This window comes from Myotis daubentonii, chromosome 1, assembly GCF_963259705.1.
Source record: "Myotis daubentonii chromosome 1, mMyoDau2.1, whole genome shotgun sequence".
Classification (NCBI taxonomy): domain Eukaryota; kingdom Metazoa; phylum Chordata; class Mammalia; order Chiroptera; family Vespertilionidae; genus Myotis; species Myotis daubentonii.
In genome coordinates this window covers 154,198,389-154,207,064 of record NC_081840.1, presented here as the reverse complement: position 1 = coordinate 154,207,064, position 8,676 = coordinate 154,198,389, and the positions used below count along the sequence as shown (strand labels likewise).

Here is an 8,676-nt window from a genome sequence, read left to right as displayed (position 1 = left end):
CTTGACCGGAATCAAACTTGGGACCCTTGAGTCCTCAGACTGATGCTCTATCCACTGAGCCAAACCGGTTAGGGCAGTGGTCGGCAAACTGCAGCCCCTTGAGTGTGGCTCTTCCACAAAATACCACGTGCGGGCGTGCACATACAGTGTGATTGAAACTTCGTGGCCACACTCAAGAGGCCAAAAAGCCGCATGTGGCTTGCGAGCCGCAGTTTGCCGACCACTGGGTTAGGGCAATGTGTGTCCTTTCATTATTGTGCTCCCACTGTGTTTAACGACACCTAACTCTCAGTGTGTGTTACTAGTAAATGAATGACTAATAAGTAAATGAACAGACTTACATTCAAGTACGTCAGCAGCATAGATCATGACTTTTCTAACCAGAATGAAGTCATTGGCCCTCTCAGAAGTAAAAGCATACCTTAGTGCTGACAATGATAATTTGAAAAGCTGAGACAGTGCTATATAAACATGAGATGATGTGATGTCAGTAAGAACTGGATCATTTCTGGTTCTTACTGATACATTTCTGGCTGCCTTGGAAAAGATAGTATGGTATTTAAAAAAAGAAACAGGCACTTTTGAAAAAATCTATTCTAGATATTAATTTTATAGTGGCACCTTTTACTCTACCTCAGTTTCTTCATGTGCAAAATAGTGTAGGGAGTAGGTTAAATTATCTTGAGCATTCTCAGCAATTCAATGATCCTATCTAATAAATAGGTAATATGCAAATTAACCATCACTCCATCACAAAGATGGCAGCGCCCAGTCCCCTCAGCCCCGCCAAAGTCCCCCAGTCCTGGAGGGGTGGCTGCTGAGAGCAGGCAGCGTGAGCGGTCTGGCAGAATGCTTGCTTCATCACCGCAGCATGAGGCAAGTGTTCTGCCCCAGCTGCGGAGGGCCTCTGGGCCTCGGAGAGCCTCTGGGCACCGGGCTTGGAGCTTCCAGGCCCCACAGAGAGCAGAGAACCACGGAGAGTGGGCCTATGCCATCAGGGCTCCCAGATTGGAGAGGGCTCCCCTGAGGGCTCCCAGATTGGAAAGGGTGCAGGTTGAGCTGAGGGACCCATCCCCCATGCACAAATTTCATGCACCGGGCCTCTAGTTCTTTTATAATATAAAATATTGAACCAAATGACAGAAAGGATAACATAAATCTAGTCTTTTCTTTTTTTTAAATAGAGAGGCCAATGAGATGCCTATAGTCATCCACTGAGTTTATATAAAATGGACTTCTTTTTCTTGCTGTTACTTTTCCTTTTCTCATCCTTGTGTTTCCCGTTCTTTATATTATTTCAGTATCTTACAAATGCTTCTTCTAGGAGTTACACTTGTCACATGATCCTGTGTTTATCTATTCCTGTGATACTCTTCCTTCAAGACTTCAAGTTTGGGAAGAGCCACACGAGGCTGCATTTATTTCTTTACCCTTTGCCACCCACAGTAGCTGATGTACTGAAGGGGCTCAACACCGCTCTCAGCACCAAATGAATGAATGAGCAAACATGTGAGTGAAGAAATGTATTGTCACTGGGAAAACAGGACAAAAAGGAAGCTTATCACTACCTCACTATTCTGCAACGTGGAAAGACTTTATCAGCACATTATATATTTTTAAATTGTAGTAACACACACATAACACACAATTTACCATCTTAACTATTTCCAAGTATACCTTCACATTGTTATGCAGCCATCACCTTCGTCCATCTCCAGAACATTTTCATCTTCCCAAAGGGAAACTCTGTCCCTGTTAAACGTTAACTCCTCATTCTCCCCTCCTCTAGCCCCTGGCAACCACAGGACACTAGGATTGCTTCTACTTTTTTGCTGTTAGAATAATGCTGCTGTGAGATTGGTGTAAGATATCTGCTCAAGTCCCTGCTTTCAGTTATTTTGGTTAAACACCCAGAAGTGGAATTTCTTATATGGTAGTCCTATGTTTAATTTTTTGAGGAACCACCATCCTATTTTCCACAGCAGCTGCACCATTTTATGTTCCCACCCACAGCACCCAAGGGTTCATATTTCTCCACATTCTCACCAACAGCTTTTTTGAAAAATATACTAGACATCTGAATGAGTATGAGGTGATATCTCATTGTGCTTGTGATTTGCATTTTCCTAAGGCTTAGTGATATTGAGCATCTTTTCATGTGCTTATTGGCCATTTGTCATACTTTATTTTTTTGATGGGGCTTTTGTGGTCATCAGCCCCATGGATGACATTTGAACTCTTGGGCCTACCATGCAGTTGCTACATTAGTACTCTGAATGGTTTATCATAGCCTGTGTGTATATTCTTGACCAGTTGTCAGCTAGGTGCTTGGAGGTTTGCATCTGCTATCTCATTTTATTCTCTCCATAACTATGAGTGGTAAATACTCATGTTCATTTTCATTTTATAGATGAAGCTGAGAGAAGCTAAGGGACTTCTCCAAGGTAGCACAACTCGTTGTTACCCCTACTGGAAATCAAACTCTGGGTATCTGAAATCGAGATAGTTTCAGTGAACTGTGTTCTCTTTTTTGATCAATTTCACAGGCATTGACCATTGTGAAAAATTAAAACCCCAAATCGTTTGAATACTCTTTCCTATTTAGACTCATCCTAACACATTGTGGACCAGTAGTTTTATTGCTAGCTTTACCCAGTGGCCACGTAAGTTTCTATTGAACAAGTACAAAAAATGTTTTACATAAATGTTAAAGTCACGCTTTAAAATTAAATACCCATTGCATTTTGAAGTTATTTATGACATGTTCTTACAAACTAATAGCTTTTTAAAATATGATACTTTGTAAAACACTGTGTAATATAAAGCAAGAGTTCTCGTGATCAGTCTGCAATGTGTTAAGTAGGAGAGAACCCTGAGAAGCAAATGTACATCCCAGGCAAACCCTTTCATCTCAGGGATATCCTAACCCGGATTCACACCCCAGGTGCTCAGGCCTCCCCTCAGCCGAAAACAGTTTTTTTAAGTTTTAATACAGATCGTCTTCCAGTTTGATTAATGCTATTAAGTAAAATGCCATTTAATTTTTAAAGAAAAAATCAATAAAAGGACTTACTTTAGCACTTTTTATTCAGCCTTTTTATTAACCATGCTGAAACTGGTTTTGCATAATTTATGCCATATATACATGTTTGCATAATGCCATATAAAAGAGATCATTTAATCAATTAATAATAGCAGCATTGCCTCTCCTGCTGGGTTTAGGAATCTACCAGAGTTTCCCTGATAAATCTAATCTTCAGTAGGTTATGCATGGAGCCACCTCCCATCAGGAAGCATATATTTGGGTTTGGAGAAGGTCAAAGTGTTTTTTTAAGCAGAAAATGGCCGAATCAGGATCATTAGCAGTTCTGAGAAATCCTATTACTCAGTGACCCCCTCGACCCCGTCACCACCTTAGAAGCTGTGTCTCTGGCTTCAAATCAATTTCCTGAGTGCTGCTTTCTCTGAATCTGCTGGTTTAGCAGCCTCCTTGCATGTTTCCAGGCCAAAGAGCTTTTTTTAAAAGAAGCTGCAGATATCAGGTGAGGCTTCTTCTCTAACATCTCTTAGTAAGCCCTCGATTTCTGAATCTCTGAAGTGGCTCTCTTTCTGACATTTTTAAAGTTACACGGGACTAATTCCATTTAGAAAGCAGCTCATTGCTGTTTGGGGTGTCTTGCTAATAGCATGTAAACTAGTGGAAGAGAGTTGGGGTGCACATCTCTCCACCAAGAGGTGGCCTTGACCACTGAGGGGTGGAGCTGATCGGCCTAACACCTGGAAAGTAGCAGCACCCAAAGATTGTCTATACCAAACCCCTTTCCCGTTTGGTCCCCCAGAGCACCCACATTTCACTATAGATGTATCCTCTGAAGGGGCTAGGCCTTGTCATGGAAAATAAAATATGAAATAACACTTGAACAGAGGTCTGATCCTCCCATTGCAGCTCAAGTTCACCCAGCAGAGAATTATGAAGAATAAGGAAAATGTGTGTGTGTGTGTATGTGTGTGTGTGTGTGTGTGTGTGTGTGTGTGTGTGTGTGTGTGTGTGAAATAGAATTTATTGTGGCTCTGATTATGTACATGTGAGATGTGCCTGGCCAGGCTGCTGGCTGGCATGGTGTGTGCAATAAATACATCCATGGGGCTGTTCTCTGTGGCCGGGAAGCACCCACATCAGCAGTTCAGTCCTCCGGGTCCCCAGCGTCATGGGGCCCTTGGCGGCCTTCTGCTTCCATCTCCCGCTGACGCTCTTCCTGCTTCTTCCAGGCCAGCTCAGCCTTCACCTGCCAGCTCTCAGTCTCCAGGCCACCCCAGTTGTCTTCCCACGAATCTGGTCTTGGCTGGGTGCCAACCTCCCAACACCCAACAGATCAGCAAAGGCGTTGACGGTCACTGGGCTCTGGTCCACCTCAGTTATACTTGCTGGTCAGCAGTGTGCCCTCAGGGAATGGCTCCTGAGGACTCGGCTCCTGCCAAACCTGTTCCCATGAGCCCTCAGCTTCCCAGCTGCTCCAGTCCGACTCGGAAGATTTGTGGTCAGGGTTACTGGTCTGCCCAGCGCAGCTGGCTTGGCCCCCAGTACTCCAGTTGTCCTGCTGGGCTAATATAGACTCGGCCTCCTGCTCCAAGCTGCCCCAGTCTTCGTCATCCCATGCATCCCATCCCAATAGCAGCACTGCTATTCCCTGCTGTGTCCTTGCCCTCCTCTTGTGCCTCCCAGTCTCCTGAGGTAATGGGTGTGGGAGAGGCAGGGGTGGAGTTGGGGCAGGAAGTCCCTTGGGTGTGGGTCTCTGGGAGACTTTGGGCTCACCAGGGGAAGCCGTGGGGTGTGCACAGATCAGCTTGGAGGTGAGCGAGGAGACCCCTGTCATGGCCCATCCTGCCCAGCTGGCTGCGGCTCCTCCCATTCCGGGGCTGGAGGCGGCATGGACATCCTTCTCCACTTTGGCCAGTTGGGTGGGGTCCTCTGACACAGACTCCAGTTTGGAAAGGAAACTTCAAATGGCCTTGAAGGCCTGGACCTGCACAGATTTTTCGGGATCCACAGTGCGACCAGAGCACAGGGCACAGTGATTCATTGAGTAGAGGTTGTGGGTGACAGCGAAGCCCAGAACACTGGCAATCTGAGACAGGGCAAACGGGTCCTTAGCGGCCTGGAAGCAGCCGATTTTTCCCAGACAGACGGTGGTGTTGCAGCAGATGGGGCCCTGCTCATCGTTGGCCTGCAGTTGAGCTAAGTGCTTCATCAGCTCCACATTGAAGTTGGCCTCGTTCAGCTTCGGGCCAGGAGCAGCATGGACTTGACGTCTGCTCCCGGTTGGCAGGGTTGGTGTCCCGGAAGCCATGCACGACTCATGGAAAGAACTGGGTATTGACTGTTGGCTCATCAAGGTATTGGATGAATTGCTCCATCTGCTGCAGGAGATGTATGTGCATGGCCAGATCAGTGGATGAGAACATCTTGACCCTGACAGGGATGACCTTCTGCTGATATTCCTCAGCACTGAGGGACTTGCCCACCTTCAAGAGGCGGGTGAGCACCACAGCCCCTGCATACCCAAACTCAAAGGCAGTCAGCAGCTGGGGCAGCACCTTGTGCCAGCAGAAATCTCCAGGAAGGAGTCTAGGCTCTTGCTCAGCTCTTGGAAGAACTTTTGCTTCTCAGCCGGCTCTTCGATCTGAATCTCTTCCAGGCACAGGTTGGTCTCCACAAAGCGGTTGTTCATAAACCCACTGGGTGAGCGGCAGTTCTGCAGGAGACAGGCTGGGTTGGGACGCATCTTGGGGTTGGCTCCAACCAGCTCGCAATAATGGGGCACCAGCAGTTTTGGGATCTTCCCAGGGTTGTGCAGAGGGGTGGCTTGAGGGTGACTTCCCAGATGAGGCAGCCCAAGCGCCATATGGCGGCTGACCACTTCTCTGTGATGGCTTTGCCACTGTCATCAGCCAACTCTAGAGGATCATACTGCTTAAGCTTGGGCATCCCCTTGCAGGGGGGTGCCCCTGGGCTGAGTACATGTAGTCTAAGCCCCTAAGCTTCCACTTCCTGGTGCGGCCCACACACACGGTGGCCATGTAGACATTGTTGTAGATGAGACTGCAGTCCTTGAGCGGGAAGCTGAGGGTTTTCACAGTCTGGTGCAGCCCCCAGGAGAGTTCCAGCTCCTTGGGGCCACAGCCTCTGCTCCCAGTGGAGTCACAGCCTCCGTCACTATGTGGAGCCATTTGTCTGTCTCCAGCCCATCGATGTAGGCCAGAATGTCCGGGTACCTGAGAGTTTTGAGGAGCTTGAAGGCAGCTTTGGCCACCTGGGTCTGCTCTTTGGAGCCAGGCTTCACAATGTACATGAAGATGGACATCAGGTTGCCTGCGGCCTCCTTGTGGCCACGGTGCACGGCCCAGGGCCCCAGCGGGCTGCCCTCGTCAGGTTCCAGGTTGAGCTTGAACAGGAAATCCTGGACCAGGTCCCACACAAAGAACCACATTGTCCCAACCGCCGCGGACTCAAGTGCCTCTGCTCCAGGTCCTCAGCAGCCCGAGCTGGGGTCAGGCGGAACCTCGAGGAACAAGGAAATTTGATGGGGAGAAAGAACATCGTCCCTGGGGACCCTGAGATGACTGAAGGTAGCTTGAGATCACCAAGTGTTTTAGAAAAAGAAGTTATCTTACCTAACAATAGACAAACATGTAAATTAGCAATCCCTCTGCTATGCTCACCAGCCAATCAGGAGAGTATGCAAATTAACCCAACAAAGATGGCGGTTAATTTGCATACATAGGGGCAAAGCGGCGGAGCAAAGACTGAAGGCTCCGTCTGGAGCCATGAAGACTGAAGGCTCCATCCGGAGCGAGAGGCCTGGGTCCCGGGTGCCAGAGGAAAACCAGTGTCAACAGCCAGGGGAAGGGAAGGCCTATTGCATGAATCTCTTCGTGCAACGGGCCTCTAGTGCTTTAATAATAAGTAGATGTCACATGGATTAGAAAATAAATTTTTAATTTCATACATCAGCCCAGCATTTGGTGGCCGTCCTACAAATGACTTCAGTGTACAGGAGGGTCCAGAGAGATGTCAGTAATTTTCCAGATGAAAGCGAATATTTGTGCAGGAATGGAGGAGATTGCTAACGTTCATACATAGGTGTGAAATGGTGGACACTGAACAGTATTGAACAGGTCTCTTCAATAAAGGACCACTTGTGAATGTGACCATTCTGAATTGAGATGCACAAAGACAAACACAGGATTTCTGAGTCTTAATATGGAAAAACAAGTAAAATAACCCATTAATATATTTATATTGATTATGTGATAAGGTGATAAGATTTTGGAAATACTGGGTTAGATATATTATTCAAATTCATTTTACCTGTTCATTTTATTCTTTTTCAACATGATTATAAGAAAAACCCAAAAGGCATTTTCGATTTCCTGTTGCATTTCTGTTTGATAGCCCCCATGCAGGATATCTCAGCACCTGGAATATGAAGAGCCTTGTGTGGCCCAAAAAAGGACAGAGCATCCAGCCTTTCCCAAACTAACTAGACTTCTCCACTCCATTGTATAAAACATTTATAAATCTTCCTTGAAATGGCAATTTTCCATGGTAAACAATTTCAAAAACCTGTTATAATAACATTCCCATATTTGGCTCAGTCTAACTCAGACTCCACTCCCTGTCACATTGCGTCTTCTGACAAATCCACAATTTTATACCTACTTGACATGTTTGTTAGCTGAGCAGATTCAGCTGGAACCTATGTGGCAGAACCTGTTGGTGATGCATTTTATGATAATCAATGTATTAATGTTATCATCTATTAAACAATTAATATTCCTTAATAGCAAACCACCCTTCTAAATATTTGCACATCTTTACAGATATTTAAACAATAGTAACAAATATCCAATTAAACTCATGAAAACATAAGATCACCAATCTATTAGGTAAAATTATTTTTAATGCTTTAACCATCTTAAAATATTTTTTAAAATGTATAAAATATCAAATAAATTCCAAGACTGATTATTAGAAACCCATAGTTTAATTGGTCTCAAAAGAGTTAGCTTTGTCTTTTATATTAATTACTTATTCACTGAATAACTTTGGTTGTCCCAGTAAATAGCTCAATATCTTCATTTGAAAGAATAAAACTAATAATAATAATATAATCTCTCTACCTTATTAACAGTAACAGTAATATATTAATGCAGGAACAATTATTTAAGATAGCCTAGGGATTTGCTAAAGTGATTTCAGGGAATTCACTCATTCTTTAGAGCTATGTTTTTAAAAAGCTAAAAAACACAAAAACATTTTAGATTGAAGATTGTAATCCCTGGCCTATTCTTGGTTGTTATATTTACATGTTTATGAAAACTTCTTTCCCAACCCGTTATGTCCTTTTGGAATATTTTTTCTTGCTTCTCTCATAGAATAAATATTTACAGTGGTTCTCAACCTTCCTAATGCAGCGACCCTTTAATACAGTTCCTCATGTTGTGGTGACCCCCAATTTCATTGTTACAAATTGAACGTAATTCAAGCATAGTGATTAATCACAAAAACAATATGTAATTATATATGTGTTTTCCAATGGTCTTAGGCGACCCCTGTGAAAGGGTCATTCGACCCCCAAGGGGGTCGCGATGCACAGGTTGAGAACCGCTGTCTTA

The 8,676-nt window shown here is 44.9% G+C and overlaps 1 pseudogene; it reads right to left on the bottom strand.

Annotated features, from left to right (window-relative positions):
- Window positions 1-4,047: 4,047 nt before the first annotated feature.
- On the bottom strand, window positions 4,048-6,488 carry LOC132226976 (N-terminal kinase-like protein; annotated as a pseudogene).
- Window positions 6,489-8,676: the final 2,188 nt, after the last annotated feature.